Genomic DNA, 16,894 nt, shown 5'->3' on the forward strand with positions numbered 1-16,894 from the left:
GGTGTAGGCGAGCTCTTTGGACAAGTTTATGATGGAGTTGGATGGTATCTACCATCAAGTGCAGGTGAAAGATCCCACTAAGTTGGACGTTGATGTTATAAGAGAGCTTGCAAGATGATGTCTAATTATTATTCTTTTGCGTAGAAATAGGCAGATTTGAATTAGGGTTATGTGGTTGGACAAAAGATAGTGGTTTAGCAAAATTATTATTCTTTTGCGTAGAAATAGGCAGATTTGAATTTATTGGGCCGAGTTTTGTAAACATCGTTTGATTCTGTGCTGAGTCTAGAAATTCGATTTAGTCAAATCATGTTCATTTCCTTGGTTTTTCTTGTGAATTGAGTGCGCGTTGTTGAGAGGAATGGTGGATGAATCAATTTTTTGTGCAGAGATTAAAACACAATGGCTTGAATCTCCAGATATTTCCATGGCTAGCGTCGGGGATGTATGGTTATCATTTTATTATTATGAACAAAATCTATGACATTATTAATATCAAAAATAATCATGAGGTCTTTATTTATTATAGGATCAGTGTTATTATTAACCTGATGATTGGTTGAATTAAGTTAAGAAAGATTCTTCGGCGAAAATCACATGGACGATGAACCACACTAGTTGGTTCGAAACGCGTCACAAATGATATTCCATGTGATTTTCACCGAAGAATCTTTCTTAACTTGATATGGATCACAGAATCCTGAACTCTATGATTGGTTGAATTATTTTTTAGGAATGTAGGTTTGTTGCCACCGCTGATGTAATGAAAATTCGAGCAGTCAATTCATCACATTGGGTGAGGCTACGAGGGTAGATTATAGGATATGAATAACTATATTCTATGACACACGTTTATGAAACATATGGAACATTAACTCTCTTTTTTTAAATAAAATTCCTTAACATTCTTCAACCAATTGGTATGCTCCTTGCTCTCCTTATTTATCATGTACTCGCACGAGTAATTTGATAGACTAGGTGTGATGCCTCCCACTTCTAAGTATTTATGGAATCCCTTCTGTAAATTCTCGTCCAAGTCATTGAAGGGAGGTCCCTAATATGAAATTGGACCAACTGCTTCTGCTTTTGTCGATTGCTTATGCTTGACAGCCATGCCCTCAATTGAAACCTCATTGGAATACCCAATGCAAATAAATTCGAGGAAAGGACCTCCTCCTTTGGCAACAGTGACAGTTAAATTCACTTGGATACCCCCTGATGTGGTATCACTTCCACTACCTTCCTCACCGTTATCGTCATCAACATCCACGGAAAGAACTTCAACCTTGATTTCCTCGTTACCATATTTCCTCCAGAGTGTAATCGTCTGAACGCCTCGCAAATCTTCTATCTCAAAGGGTATGGTGCCCTCAGGTTTGACATCCTGCGTGGGAGGGTCTGATTCAATCGCACACCGAATCTCCTCATTAAGAACTTCCAAGAGGTTTTCTTCGTATTTCGACTTGGTTGTTGTTGCAGTAGCCGCTCAGCTTAGAACCCATGTTGCACCTTTCGTTATTTCTCTCCTACATCGGTTTTGAAATGCAACCACAAGGTCTGAATGAATTAATCTTTGTTGCTTTAGGGCTCTAAAGGCCACTGATGCAACATATGAGGCAGCTCTGCAACCATATGGAATGTTAACTCTGTGATATGTGTAGCAACACGACTTATATGGTTGAAGTTTGTAAGGCTTAAAGATCCTAAAATGCCAGCCATCTTGGACTACTTTGAAGAAGTAAAGATTTGGTCCTCCTCCCAATGATTCAAGTATTCAACTAAGCACCTTGTCTCTGTAAGTTTCAACCTATGGACAAGAGATCGACGCAGACCATCAATAATTATTGCAAAATATCTTGTCACTTTTCCTTATTGTTCTTAAAAAAAAATTAAGGTGTTCGGTGTTACAATTTAAGCCAGATTTGTTTTGTTGTATGACTGCTTGGCTTCACATTAAACAAGGAAGTTGTTGGTATAAATATATATACATGTATGTGCCTACACACACCTAATTGAAATGACTAAGCTATGTTAGCAATTTTTTTTCAAGGAAAAAATCTAACATTTATTACGATTTATAAAATGTTACATAGTATATGCAATTAAGCATTCTGTTAACTGTATGATTTGATCTAATCATAGAGTTTTTCTGAAATGCAGTTTGAGTATATTCCATGTCTACCATCTCACCTTGACTGGAGTAAAATCACTGATCCTTTTATCCCGGGCCTTCTCGATGAGGAAAACAACCCAAATGAGATAAAGGATCAGTTGTCGATGACAATTTATCAACAAAAACCAAAACCATCTAAAACACATATCAGATGTTTATCAAAGTCTCAAGAAATATGTTCCGAGCCATTCTCGGGTCTCGTCATTGAGGAAAACAGTGCAAACAGGAATGTGTTAAGTTATAACTTAAAGTTTTATACCAGTTCATTGACATATTCCGATAAAGTAAAAGTAAAAAAAAAACAAATTGTTCTGCTATGTACGAGTCTGAAACTGAAAGACTAAATAATTGTCATAAATTGGAAGCCTATGCAAAAACCAGAGTGATATGTCAACATTATGCATATGGTGCTTGATCTGACACATGGATCTCATCTCGGTCTGCTTCCTCTATTATCCAACTGTCCATATCTTGTTATAGACCCACTTTAGAAAGTTGATATGTTGTGTCATTATGTTCCCTGTATATATGGCATAAAGAAAAATCATTAAAAAATAACTTTAGGTGTTTTGCTTCTTCTAACAATGGGTATAAAATGTAATTCTGGCATCTGCTCACACCGTTGAACCATTTAATGATATTCATCGAATCCCCGAAGATCTGAACCAATGGAATGCCCAGGTGGGTAAGCCAACATAGGAGGAGTTTTAAGGCAGATAGTTCTGCGAAATTATTGGTTCCACTCCCCAATCCCATCGAGGCTTTGAGGCTTCTGTGTGTTGAAAATAGCAACAAGAAATGCTAAATATAGAAGTGCTAAATTTAGTACTGCTATAAATAGCATTTCGGGATACCTTCCTATTTTAGTTAGTCCCTGAACTAAAATAGAGAAGTAAAAATTCAAATTTGATCTTAGCAGTTGTTTGTAAAATAATTAATTAATTCACCTTGAGTTAATTAGTTGTAGAAAATCAAACATGAAGTCTATGTGGGGACATGCAACAGTTTCTCCATTGATTGAGGAATTTATCCATCAGTTAAAGAGATAAGGATGAGTTGTAATTAGTTGGCTCAGTTAACTGAGTCAAGTCCAATTAGATTAATTCAAACAGTTTGTTGAATTAATTGTGAGTTCAATTAGTTAATGCATGCATGCATGTAACTGTTGCACTTCAGATAACTGAATATTCTCTCATAAATAACTCATGCATGTCAGTTCAAACATAGACCTAGTTGAGATCAGATGGAGGGACAATGTACTAGCAGTTGCAGGAATATTCCATTGTGAATATCTCTTGCATGTAGAAGGAATTCATTCCTTGGAGATTGCGCAGTTACTTCTTCAGTTTAGTGAGTGTGATGAGGCCAATTCACACATGTGACATCATTAGACCCCAAGAAAAACCACGCAAGGAAATAGGAGGCTTGGAGGGCTGAGGAAAGGCATATCTAGTGTCTACTCAGTCTGTGAGTTGTATTGTTTTTTATTGCAGAGAGAGCAAGATAGCTTGAGAGCTGAAATTTTTTGTAACTTGAACATATTTCCACTTGTATGATAATACAGAGATTGGGGTTTTAGGCTGAGGCTTTCCTTGGGTTATTTCTTCTATGTTATGTGTGATTGATTTCTCATTCTCAGTTATATGTGTTCTAATTGATCTTGCTCATATTTGATTAAGCTTCCGCAAAGTTTGTTGTAGAAGTAGATCTTGTATTTTGCTTTAGTATATTGCATAATCTGTTGATCTACAATGGGAATTTGTACATGGTATCAGAGCAAAGGTGATCAAAGCAAAGAACAATATACAATAAGGGAGAAGTTCGAAGTTTTAAGTTCCTGAATATAGAAATCGAGTTCTTATCACATCTCAATTTCACCAATGGCGTTCAACAGTTTAAGACTCAAGCATTTCCTTGATGGCAACTCGAATTATATAGCCTGGAAGGATCACATGGAAGAAGTATTAGAGGATAACGGTCTAAAGGACTTCATTGATCAAGAAGCCCCCAAGCCGACTAACACTACAAAATTGGCGGAATGGAAGAAATGTGTGGCTAGGGCAAGGAGAATCCTCCCGGAGGGAGTTCGAGACCACATTGTCTTGAGCCTCCATGGGAAGGAGACACCGTTTTCGATGCGGAAAACATTGAAAGATCTATATCAGAACAACAATGATCAGAGGAAACTGGTGCTGAAAGACAAGATTCGGAAAATCAAGTGTGAAAAGGGCAACACGATCTCTACAAATCTGAACAAGCTCACCACCTGCAAGGATGAGCTTGGAAGTGTAGGGATCATGATTGTTGATGATGACATGGTGAGTCTTGCACTCCTCGGTCTTCCTAAGAGCTGGCATAGCTACCAAGACTCGGTTAATGGAAGAGAAAAACTGCCAGATTGGGAACGATTTTGGTCGGATCTGATGCAGGAGGAGATAAGAAGAAGCACCAGAGATGGATCCTCATCGAAGCAAGATGATGAGGAAAATCTAGCCTTAACAAGTAAGGCAAGGAAAGGGAAAGGGAAGGCATCCCATCCCAAATCCAATTCTTCCCATGGTGGGAAGAAGTTTGACAAATCGAAAGTGCGATGCTTTCATTGTCATGAAGTGGGCCATTATGCTATGAATTGTCCACAGAAGAAATTCAAGAAGGGTTCCTCGAAGGGATCTGATGGTGAGGCACTGGCCTCACAGTTTGAGTTGGATTTCTCGCTTATTGCATGTATGGTTTCATCCATAGTGGGATGTGTGTGGTACCTGGACAGTGGAGCTTCATTCCACATGTCAGGTGACAAGAATCTTTTGAGTACCTTAGAGGAGACGGATCTCCAGATGCGGATCGAGATGGGTGATGATGGAAAGTACCGTGTTTCAAGTGAAGGTACGATTGTGTTTCAGAGGGAGCATGGAGCTCCCCTCACCTTGACTAATGTAAAGTATGTACTAGGTCTGAAGAAGAATCTTGTGTCTATCGCTATGCTAGAAGATAAAGGCTATGATGTAGTCTTTAGTAAAGGAAAGGTATTCCTGAGGCCTATTGGTACTGGATAGACCAAGTGAATTGGGATCCGAGTAAAGAATCTCTACAAGCTGGAGGTAGACGACTCTGCTGCATTGAGTTTCAAAGCTAAGATGGTGCACAGCCAAGATGTTGGCAAGCTATGGCATAGAAGACTGGGCCACTTGCACCATGGAGCCCTGAAGATCATGCAGCAAATTTCTACCGGACTACCCAAGGGAAAACTGGAGCAGACAAATACATGCAAAGGTTGTACCTTGGGTAAGTATGCGAAATCTTCCTTTCCGGATCGAGACAGTAGAGCTGGAGCAATCCTGGAGTGAGTTCACTCAGATGTTTGTGGACCTTTCTCTACAGCCTCCACCACTAAACAAAGGTACTATGTTATTTTTATTGATGATTTTTCTCGTAGATGCTGGATCTACTTTATGCAAAAGAAGGATTAGACCTTCTTGAGGTTTTGTGAGTTTAAAGCCTTGGCAGAGAAAGAATCTGGAAAGAAAATAAAAGCCTTGCATAGTGACAATGGTGGAGAGTATGTCTCCCAACAGTTTAAGGACTTCTGCGCTGCAGAAGGAATTAAATGGGAGTTGACGGCACCCCATAACCCACAGCAGAATGGGGTGGCCGAAAGGAAGAACAAATTAATTGTGGGAGTAGCTCGAGCGATGTTGCATGACCAAAGCCTACCACTGCATTTGTGGGCTGAGGCATGCAATACAATAATATACTTGCATAACAGAAGCCTGCACCATATACTGGGAATGAAGACACCTATGGAGGCCTTTTCCGAGAAGCGACCAAATGTGAGTCACTTCTGAATCTTTGGATCCTCAGTTTACTATCATGTGACCAAAGATGCCTGGAAGAAGTTGGATCCAACACCTGAGTTGGGAATACTTGTGGGGTACACGGATACACCCCACAACTATCAGGTGTATCTGCCTACCAGTCAGAGGACAGTGGTACGACGGGATCTAAAGTTCGGCGAGCAGAAAGCCATGCAATTATCACTTGAGAGGGAGCTCAAGTTGCATGCATAGGAGGAACTTTCAGTTCCTAAGGAGGAGGAGCCTTAGATTGATGCGGAGCAGCCGCATGCAGAGGATCGGGAGTGGAGACATCCACTCATGCTGAGACTTCCAGAGATGGGTGGAAACGCTCAAGGGAAGCTAACAGGTTGATGTTGGATGCGTGGGAGAATGTGGGACAGCCATCTTCTCAGCGCAGACAGAGGAGGTTGCCCGAGCGGTACATTGGGTACATGGCCCTGGTTGGGGAGTGTGTAGATACCGAACCTTCTTCATTCGAGGAGGCAGTGCAGCAACCAGTCTGGGTTGATGCAATGGTAGAGGAGTACGACTCTATCATTCGGAACAGTGTGTGGGATGTTGTCCCAAGACCTCAGGGCAAGTCAGTGGTGAGTTCCAAATGGCTTTACAAGGTAAAGCAGGCAGCTGATGGCAGTGTTGAGAAACATAAGGCAAGGTTTGTTGCCCGAGGTTTCTCACAGGTCGAGGGGATCGACTACGATGAGACCGTTGATCCTATAGCGAGGTACTCATCTAGTAGATCGATGTTAGCACTATTAGCTCAGATGGGTTGGAAGATCCATCAGATGGACGTGAAGACATCATTCCTCAATGGGAAGATTGAGGAGGAGGTGTACATTGAGCAGATAGAGGGTTTCGAGACCTTCGATCATGAGTTGCATGTGTGCCAACTCAAGAGGGCTTTGTATCGATTGAAGCAAGAACCCCGTGCTTGGTACACCAGGATCGACAACTATTTCACTAGGTTGGGCTTCACCAAGAGTGAAGCAGATGTGAACCTTTACCACATCATGGTAGAAGGTAAACCATTGATCATTGTTCTTTATGTCGATGATCTGATTTTGACAGGTGATGATCAGCTGACACAGTCTTGCAAGAGAGTTCGAAATGAAAGACATGGGTCTTATGCACTACTTTCTAGGCATGGAGGTGTGGCAGAAAGATGGTGAAGTATTTGTGTCTCAAGGCAAGTATGCCAATGAGATACTCAAGCGCTTTCACATGGAGAAGTGCAAGCCCATGCAGACTCCTCTAGTTGGGAACTGGAGGAAAGAGGATGCTACTTCAGGTGAGGTAGTAGCTGCTACTATTTATCGGCAGCTGGTGGGTTCACCTATGTGTCTGGTGAACACATGACCTGACTTATGCTTTGCGGTGAACCAGCTGAGTCAAGCTATGGTTCAACCTACCAATCTGTTTTGGAAGGTAGCAAATCATGTGCTGAGATACCTCAGAGGCACATCTAAGTTTGGATTGTGGTACAGATAGACAGAGGGAGTGAAGCTTCAAGGCTTCACATATGTGGATTAGGCAGGGAGTCCATTAGACCAGAAGAGCACTTCTGGAGGAATATTCAACCTTGGTTCAGTTGCAGTTTCCTGGTACAGCAGGAAACAGAGATCAGTTACACTTAGCTCAGTAGAGGCTGAATACATGGCTGCTAGTCAAGCTGCATGTGAGGCCATTTGGATGTGGAAGATTCTAGTGGGATTGTTTGGTCATAGGATGGATCCAGCCGTGATCTACTGCGATAATCAGAGTTTTATCAAACTCTCTGAGAATCCAATTTTTCGTGACAGGTCCAAGCACATTGATATCCGGTATCACCATCTTCGAGACTGTGTAGTCGAGAGGATCATGTTGTTGCTGTATGTTTCGATCAAGGAACAAGATGCAGATATTTTGACTAAGGCATTGTCAAAATGCAAGTTCGAGTTCCACAGAGACTGGATTGGGGTTACTGATAATCCATTTCTTGTTGAGAGGGAGTGTTGAAAATAGCAACAAGAAATGCTAAATATAGAAGTGCTAAATTTAGTACTGTTATAAATAGCATTTCGGGATACCTTCCTATTTTAGTTATTCCCTGAACTAAAATAGAGACGTAAAAATTTGAATTTGATCTTAGCAACTGTTTGTAAAATAATTAATTAATTCACCTTGAGTTAATTAGTTGTATAAAATCAAACATGAAGTCTATGTGGGGACATGCAACAGTTTCTCCATTGATTGACGAATTTATCCATCAGTTAAAGAGATAAGGATGAGTTGTAATATTGAGTTGTAATTAGTTGGCTCAATTAACTGAGTCAAGTCCAGTTAGATTAATTCAAACAGTTTGTTGAATTAATTGTGAGTTCAGTTAGTTAATGCATGCATGCATGTAACTGTTGCACTTCAGATAACTGAATATTCTCTCATAAATAACTCATGCATGTCAGTTCAGATAGAGACCCAGTTGAGATCAGATGGAGGGACAGTGTACTATCAGTTGCAGGAATATTCCATTGTGAATATCTCTTGCATGCAGAAGGAATTCATTCCTTGGAGATTGTGCAGTTACTTCTTCAGTTTAGTGAGTGTGATGAGGCCAATTCACACATGTGACATCATTGGACCCCAAGAAAAACTGCGCAAGGAAATAGGAGGCTTGGAGGGCTGAGGAAAGGCATATCTAGTGTCTACTCAGTCTGTGAGCTGTATTGTTTTTTATTGCAGAGAGAGCAGGATAGCTTGAGAGCTAATTCTTTTTGTAACTTGAACATATTTCCGCTTGTATGATAATACAGAGATTAGGGTTTTAGGCTAAGGCTTTCACCGGGTTATTTCTTCTGTGTTATGTGTGATTGATTTCTCATTCTCAGTTATATGTTTTCTAATTGATCTTGCTCATATTCGATTAAGCTTCCGCAAAGTTTGTTGTAGAAGTAGATCTTGTATTTTGCTTTACTATATTGCATAATCTGTTGATCTACAGTGGAGATTTCTACACTGTGCTCATTTAGGTGTATCACCAATCCCACCCCACATTTGTTGTTTTGATCGGATGCCCCATCAAAGTAGGCCCATGGGGTTCCTTCCTTAATTTTCTCCTCTCTAACAGGGTGAGTGCATGCTTCCTGGATTGGCTCTGGGATGCTTGAGTATATTGTTGTGCATCCTACCGTGGTATTTCCAGCCGAGGGATTTTGTTCTTTAAAAATACTGTTGTTCCGGGCTAACCAGACACCCCAAGCAATGATTAGAGGTAGATTCCTCAAATTTCCTTCCGGGTTATTCTTCCACCAATTATTCCATACTTCTACTAGTGACTCCCCTTCCCAGGACACCCTCTTCTGGATCAGTCTCCCTACTTCCTGCCATACATCCTTTGTGTATGAGCATTCTATAAAGAGATTGGATTGTTTCTACATCATTTTTGCATAAGGCACATCTCCCTGGCCCTGACTTGTATCTCCTCTGTAATGTATCCCAAGTTGGCACCTTTCTCCGGAGAATGCACCAAAAGAACATCCTAGCTTTGGCTGGGCATTGAAGCTTCCATATTGAACTAACCCACCAATCCTGGATCCCCCAACCTTTCCTCGACATGAGATATTTATAGCCTTGTTTAGGAGAGTAAGAGCTCATGTCCGCATGTGCCCATACCAGTTGGTCTGGTCTATCTCTTAGCCTGACATTTGACCTGGACAGTTCCTTTGTGAAATTGTGCCATTCCTCCCTCCAATGTAGATTAAGATTTAAGTCTGCCCCTGTTAACCAGGCTTGTCCCCATATGGTGGAGTGGCCATTTTTCTGGATCTGGCTTATGTACTAGATGCCTCTGATGTCTAGTTGATTTATGAGTCCTGGGGAGAGTGAGTATCCTTCATTATATCCCACCCATGGGTCCTTCCCTATCTTGACTTGTTCTCCATTCCCTACTTGCCATGACAGGCCTTGTTCAATGATATTGAAAGCATCTAAGGTGGCTTTCCACACCACTGAAGTGTTTCCTTTCTTCCTATTTGGATTCCTGATCCAATCCTCCATAGGGATGGGGTCGATATATTTCCTCTTGACAACCATTGCCCACAGGTTCTCCATCTTAATTAATCTCCATCCCAAATTTGCTGCTAGAGATGGTCCAAAGGTTGTTAAATATTTAATTCCCCATCCACCCCACTCCTTCGGCCTTACCACCTTATCCCATGCCACCCATGGCAATACCGACTCCTCCTTGGATCCTACCTAGAGAAATTTGCTGCAAACTCTTCTGATTTTTTCCAGAATTCTTTTCAGAACCCATGTTAGAGCTGTCCAGTAAACAGGTATAGCCAAAAGGACTAATTTGATGAGAATTAGTCTACCTGCTCTAGACATCCATTTATAGCTCCAGTAAGTGATCCTCGATTCTATTTTTGCTACTAGCCAGAACCAATCCTACTTCTTGTATGAGTTCGGCTTTAGGAAAAAACCCAGATACTTAAAGTTGTCTTCTAACTTCCACTCTTCGAAGGGAAGGACTTCAGTTATATTCAGTGCTTCCATTCTGTTGAATCCTTCCAACAACAGATGGGATTTTTCCTTGTTCACTTGCATGCCCGTTTCCTTAAGGAAGAGGTCCAAGAAATTTTTTAATTCCTTTGTTTCGCTCCTTCTTCCATTACTGAAAAGGAGGATGTCATCCACAAACAGAAGATGGGTTATATACAAGTTGACATCCACCTCCACTCCATGAATTTCACCGTTTCTTTTGGCCTCTAAAAGCAGTTGGATGAGACCTTCAGCCACTAGGAGGAAGAGAAGAGGTGAAAGGGGGCAACCTTGTCTCAACCCTTTTTGTCCTTGAAAGAAATAGGATTTCGCTCCATTAATTAACACCACAAAACTCACATTGGTCAAACACCCCATGACCCAATTTATAAAATTAAATTGAAACCCCGGATGAATGAAGAGAATATGAAGGTACATCCAACTAATTCTGTCATAAGCTTTAGATAGATCAATTTTCACTACTGCTCCTTTGCTTTTTGTTTGTTTGATGCTATGAATGGTTTCCTGGGCCACACCAATTGCCTCATGGATCTGTCTTCTATCCAGGAAACCAAATTTTTCTTTTTATATATGCCTAGATAACAAAGGCTTTAGTCTAACAACGATCACCTTTTCTATAATTTTGTACATACAGTTACAAAGGGAGATCAGTCTAAAATCCTCGAAAGAGGTTGGTTCTTCATTTTGGGATGAGCGCTATGAATGTTGAATTAAAAGGGGCATAGGTTGCACCTTTCCTTCTGGACTCTTCTACCACTTCAGTCAGTTCACTTCCAATCTGCTCAAAAAAATGTTGAAACAGCTCCACTGTCTAGCCATCTGGTCCGGGGCTCTTGTCCTTTGGCATAGATTTTATGATTCCTTCAACCTCCCCCTCGTGACTTCCCCCATGAGCTCCATAGGATCCCCATCGTCCACATAACGAGGGAAAGTCTGAGCTATTCGGATCACTTATGCTAGGGATACTTCCGCAGGAGCTGTAAATAAATTTTGGAAGTGTCTTACTCCCATTTGTGAGAGTTCTTCAAAGGTTCTTGCCTCTCTTCCTCCTTCTGCCTTTAAGGACCAAATGGTGTTCATGTTCTTCCTTCCTTTTGCATAATTTTGGAATAATTTGGTGTTTTCATCCCCAACCCTTAGCCAAATGGCTCTGCTTTTCAAGCACCACTGTTCTTCTCTTGCTAAGAGTATTTTGCGCCTTTGGGATTCCAGCTGCATGATCCTATCCCTTTTTTCTTGTGTTTCATATCCATTAGCTTCTGGGCTTTTGAACATTTCTAAGTCCTTCCCTATTTGGATTAGGTCTTCATCTTCTTTCAATTTCTTTGCCCTAGCCCATTCCATCGTGGCCTTTTTAAGACGTTTTAGGTTCTCCATAAAGAGAAGGCTTTATCCCCAGTCTCTCTTGCCCTCACTAGTCTCTAGGTTTCTTTAAAAAGAGAGTTATAGGATTCCTCCATTAACCAAGCAGGATTAAATTTAAAGGGAGCTGCCAGAAGTTTGGGGTGCTTGTTTAACTCTAGCAGGACTAGCAAATGATCTGAGTCCCTTGCTTCCCCCACCCACTGTCTAAAAGCTGGGATCTTTGTCACTACCTCCTCTCTCAAGAGAAAACGATCTGGTCTTTTGGCCACTCGATCTTCCCTTGTTCTCCTATTCCTCCAGGTAGGCCTTAGCTTCAGTAAGTTTATGTCCAGTAGCTTATTCTCTCTGATGAGTTTGGTGAAGAAGTCCTATAGCGAGTCTTCTCAGGTTGAAGGACCCCAGGTTTTAGTTGTGCCTAGAGAGAAGTTTAAATCGCCCCTGATCACCAGATTCAGGATATCGAAAAGAGACTTAGAGAAGAGGTTTTTCCAGAAATGAACTCTTCCTTGGCAAGGTCCATAAATATTGAGGATCACCAGATTAGTGCATAGCTCTAGGGAGTAGACTTAAATCCCCATCGCTTGGTCCATCCCCCAGGTGTTCAGAACTTTGAATTTTCCTTCATTTACTCCCAAAGCTAGTCCCCAGAGCGGCCTTTGGCATCCAGTGACTGGATGCTCCAACCAGGCATAGTTTTAGACAGAGATTTTGTGACTTCTTCTCCTACTCCCAACATTTCTTGGAGCAGTAGGATATCCGGATTGTGGATTCGAATAACTTCTTTTAGGGCTAGTTTCTTAGGGTTACTGGCTAAGCCCCGACAATTCAGGGAGAGGATGATCATTGGATTACCTCAGGTGGGGATTTCGCTGCTCTAAGTGCCCCGAAGATGGACATTTGCTTCCCATCTGCTATATCTATTTTGGCTCTTAACTGAGCTTTTGACAAATTGGTTATCCTCCCTCTCACCTTGCGGTCCCTTGCTTGGGGGATTTGCATATCAATTCCCCCCACTACCTCCCATGGAGGGGGCTTTTTCTCGCGAGGTCTGAGGTTGTAGGATGGTTTTGTAGCTAGGGTCTCTACAAGATTTGGGCCACCTTACCGCTTGCATTCTTACGGTTCAGATCTAACTTAGGGATAGAGGTAATGATGCTCTCCAATTGGTTGTTTACAATACTTGAAATTGGAATAAAAATGTTTTAATGCCTGGAAGGGCTAGGCACTGATTCAGAAAAAATCAAAGAAAATGCAAGAGTAAAAGAAGGTAGGGTTAAGGCCGGACCCGTACCCTCTGGTGTGATAATGAGGCTCCCGGGATTTTCTGCTGCTGGTTCCTGATCTTGCTTAGATCCCTCCTGCTGCTGAGGGGCCTGAGGTCCAGGATAACCTTCTCCCTGCACTTCCATGCGCTCTACTAAGTCCTCCTATTGCTTGTCTATATCCATCTGATCTTCACTCATAATTCTCTTTGGTTTCCTTCCTTTTGATTCCTCCTCTTCTGCTACCCCTGTCTCTACCTTCCTCTGTTTCCTTCGACACCTAAACCCCATCGGACACTCTTTTTCCAGGTGTCCATAAATGTGACACTTGTGGCATCTGAATGACAAGTGTTCATAATCTAATTGTTGCACGTACTTGAAATCTTTGTATTGCAAATGAATCTCCTCTGCCAAACTAGACTAAGGGTTTAAACTTACCAGGATACGAGCCATCCCCTGGTCTCTTGTTTGCAGGAATGACATGTCTGCCTCCATGAATTTTCCAAGGTGGTTCCCAATGGCTTTGAAAATAGATTCTATCCAGAAAAATAGTGGGAGTCCGAGCATGCGGACCCATACAGGTAATTCATCCACCCTTTCTCTCTATGCATCGAACATTGGATTCCATTTTTTGAAGTAAATTGGGTGTCTCCCGAATGACCAGTTCCTCTCTAGAATCCATTCCACTGCTTCCCTCCTTCTGAACTTGACCATAAACCAACCTTTTGCCAATGTCGTGACCTGAAAGACAATGTCTGGCACTGCCGTCTAGCTTTTTGAGGTCCATTCCTAAATGAAATTGGCAGAGTATTTCTTGCCTTGAGCCCTTCCTACTAGGGTTAAGTCCGCGACTTCCATGGCCTCATCAATTTTAACGTCCATTCCAAGGACCATATTTGAAACAACCTCCTTTCTTTTGATTATTTTGTGCTTTTTCCTCTTCTCCCTCGCCTGCCTCTGTCGTATCCATTCCTCCCTATTCTGTGAGTTTGTTTCCACATTTGCTGATACTTCCAGGAGCGTTCCTGCACTCCCTTCTTCTCTTGTTTCTCGACTCCCTCCAACCAACCTTCCTCCTACTAGATTTGTGGCTTCCGCCCCAACTACAAGTGCCTTGTATACCGCCTGTTCTGCCTTCCCACTTCCACTCCCTTCCCCTGCCTCTATCAACTTGATTCCCCTTCCTTTCATTATACTTTCCCCAGCCGCCTTCCAATCCTCTGTCAACCCTTTTGCAATTTCGATCACACCAGCAATTCCGGCCCCTATGACCAGATTTTGATGTTGTACCTTGTTTCGTCTGAGTGTGTGAGGGTTGCTAGACACATGAGCCTGAGTCAGGCTCAGCTCTGTCTCTTCTTGACCAAACCCTACCCCCACTGTTTGGCCTGTGCTCCATTCCTCATTGCTTCTGAGCCCGCAACTAATCACAATGTCCTCTAACCCTCCTGAATAAAAATGACTGTGAGGGCGGGAAGGATCAAAACTTACTTGGAAAGTATCATTTGTCATCACTCCATGCTCCGACAAGGATAGTTTCTCCTACTGCTTCTTCTGCCCTTCCCATCTTTCCAAATACGATAGTCCTAGGCCTTCCTCTAGGAGCCCTAGGGTTTTACTCTGCTTCCAAACAGCTTTTGAGCCTCCTTTCTTCCTCCCTGATCGTCCAGCTGGATGAATATACCTTTCGATGTTTTGGTCCGTTACCTCTAGACCCCAAACCGGCAGGATATCCCCAGGCTCGGGGTCCATATCAACAGAATCACTTGGTTTGACCATCTTCTACCTGTCTATTCCTAGGTAACTACTTTGCGGCAAAAACTCCCTTCACAGTTCTGGCTTCGATCGCGTGTCATGGGTAGAAGGCGGTAGCGCATCTAACCCTCAAGCAAAACTTTGTTTCACCGCTGGATTCCATTCTCTGATGGCAGTCATGTGCATAAGGGTTTCCCTATCCCGAAAAGCTTTTGTGTCTGTCGCCTTCCACCTGTCCTCCACAGTACTTCCATGTCTGACCACCTCAGGTCTGTCATGGCCAGCCGTCCGCCTCTTGTACAAACTCCTATCGCGATCTTGGCCCTGCAGGCCTCCCGCCTGCAGTCTACTCTCGGCTCCTATGCCCTAACTCCATCCATGGCTTAACCCTGGACCAACACTCCTTCTCCTCACCTTAATACTCCCAAGCTATGTTAGCATTGTATCAAACATACTTTTCAAATCTTGTATAGACATACCTTGTGGAGAAAGAAAAGGCTGTGTAAATGCATTCCTTCTTGAGCAAAAGATAGATCTGGATGTTTTTTCATTAATTTCCCAAAATTTGTGACTATCTCTGATAACTTGATATACTAATAAGGTTTGGATAAAGGTACAGGCTGTCTTTTGAAAAAAAAACTACTCAAGCCTATGTGATGGACAATAATTTGTTTTACAAGTATCCTAGCATGATTGAGGCATTAGATTGGTAATGTGATATTCTTGCATCATAATCAGTCATATTGAAGTAGGTTAGGAAACATTACAGACCTGACAAAGGGGTTCAAATTTCAACTATAATTGCATTGGCCTTATGTTATGGCATACTCTTGGATCATTGTTTAGTTGAAGAAGTGTGCTTTGGTACAAGGACTTCTACAAAAGAGGAAAAAGGCACCATTGCTTAGTTTCATTGACACGTTGACTGGCAACAAATTGAAGAGTTTTGTGAAGTTGGCTACAATAGTGACCAGCTTGCACATCAAAGGTATTGCAACAAGCTTATTCTTTTAGAGTTTTCTCACAAAAATTTGTTGCAGTGCTAATATTGAGCGTCTTTGAAGCAGCATTTCTATATCATATGGAGAAACATTTATTTTGGAGCAATCTTCAATATGGACAAGCCCTAATAAGCCATTTGGAGTGGCATTCATTCAATGATAATGTCAACATTGTTTATGCAAAACAATACATTGGAGGTTATAGATCATTAATGAAATGATGACAGCTACACTAAGGATGCTTTTACAGGCTACAAGACGTTTATAACCCCTTGCCATTGATATCAAAGGGGGATGTAAGCAGAGGTTATGGGCAGCAATGAGAAATAAGCAGAGGTTATGGCCAACAAGGAGAAAGTCCAGCAAGGAGAAATATCTTTTAGGACAAAAGGAGGAGGACGAATGAGTTGCCATCAATGCCAAAGGGGGAGATTGTTGGTAATATTGGCATTGATGTCAAGATTAAGTTGATTGATTAATGTCGATAAATTTTATTGATGTCACTAAGCACAATAGTGATAATTTATGTTGAATGAAAAATGTACATTAACATTGAATGATGAATATAAGGGTTGAAAGTGATGTGAAGTGCAAAGGCTATGCTAATCAATGTGAAAGCTAAACATTGAGACAAGAGCTGGAATACATATAATTGTTTGAACAAAAAATGTAGATAATCCAAATCTGATTTGTGTCTTGTAATTAGCTCTGAATGAGTTGTTAATTCAACTCTATTTTTTTATTACAAACAATTTTCTAAACTGAAAATGAAAGGACAAGCTTGTGAGCAGTTTTGGAAGTCTAAGAGACCATGTTTCATTTCATATTCCTACAAAGAATACAAACAGCCAAGAGGGCCTGCTTATGAAATAGGCAATGTGGAATGAAACTTGTGTTTTTTTTTATGGGAATGGTTTGCATCAAAGAAAGAATGAGAAGTAGCAAAAG

At 41.5% G+C, this 16,894-nt stretch overlaps 1 pseudogene; it reads right to left on the bottom strand.

Annotated features, from left to right (window-relative positions):
• Window positions 1-871: 871 nt before the first annotated feature.
• On the bottom strand, window positions 872-13,977 carry LOC149172900 (uncharacterized protein At2g39795, mitochondrial-like; annotated as a pseudogene).
• Window positions 13,978-16,894: the final 2,917 nt, after the last annotated feature.

This window comes from Pinus tabuliformis, chromosome 4_2 (assembly GCF_031772625.1).
Source record: "Pinus tabuliformis cultivar Carrire ecotype Pingquan chromosome 4_2, CPIR1, whole genome shotgun sequence".
NCBI lineage: Eukaryota > Viridiplantae > Streptophyta > Pinopsida > Pinales > Pinaceae > Pinus > Pinus tabuliformis.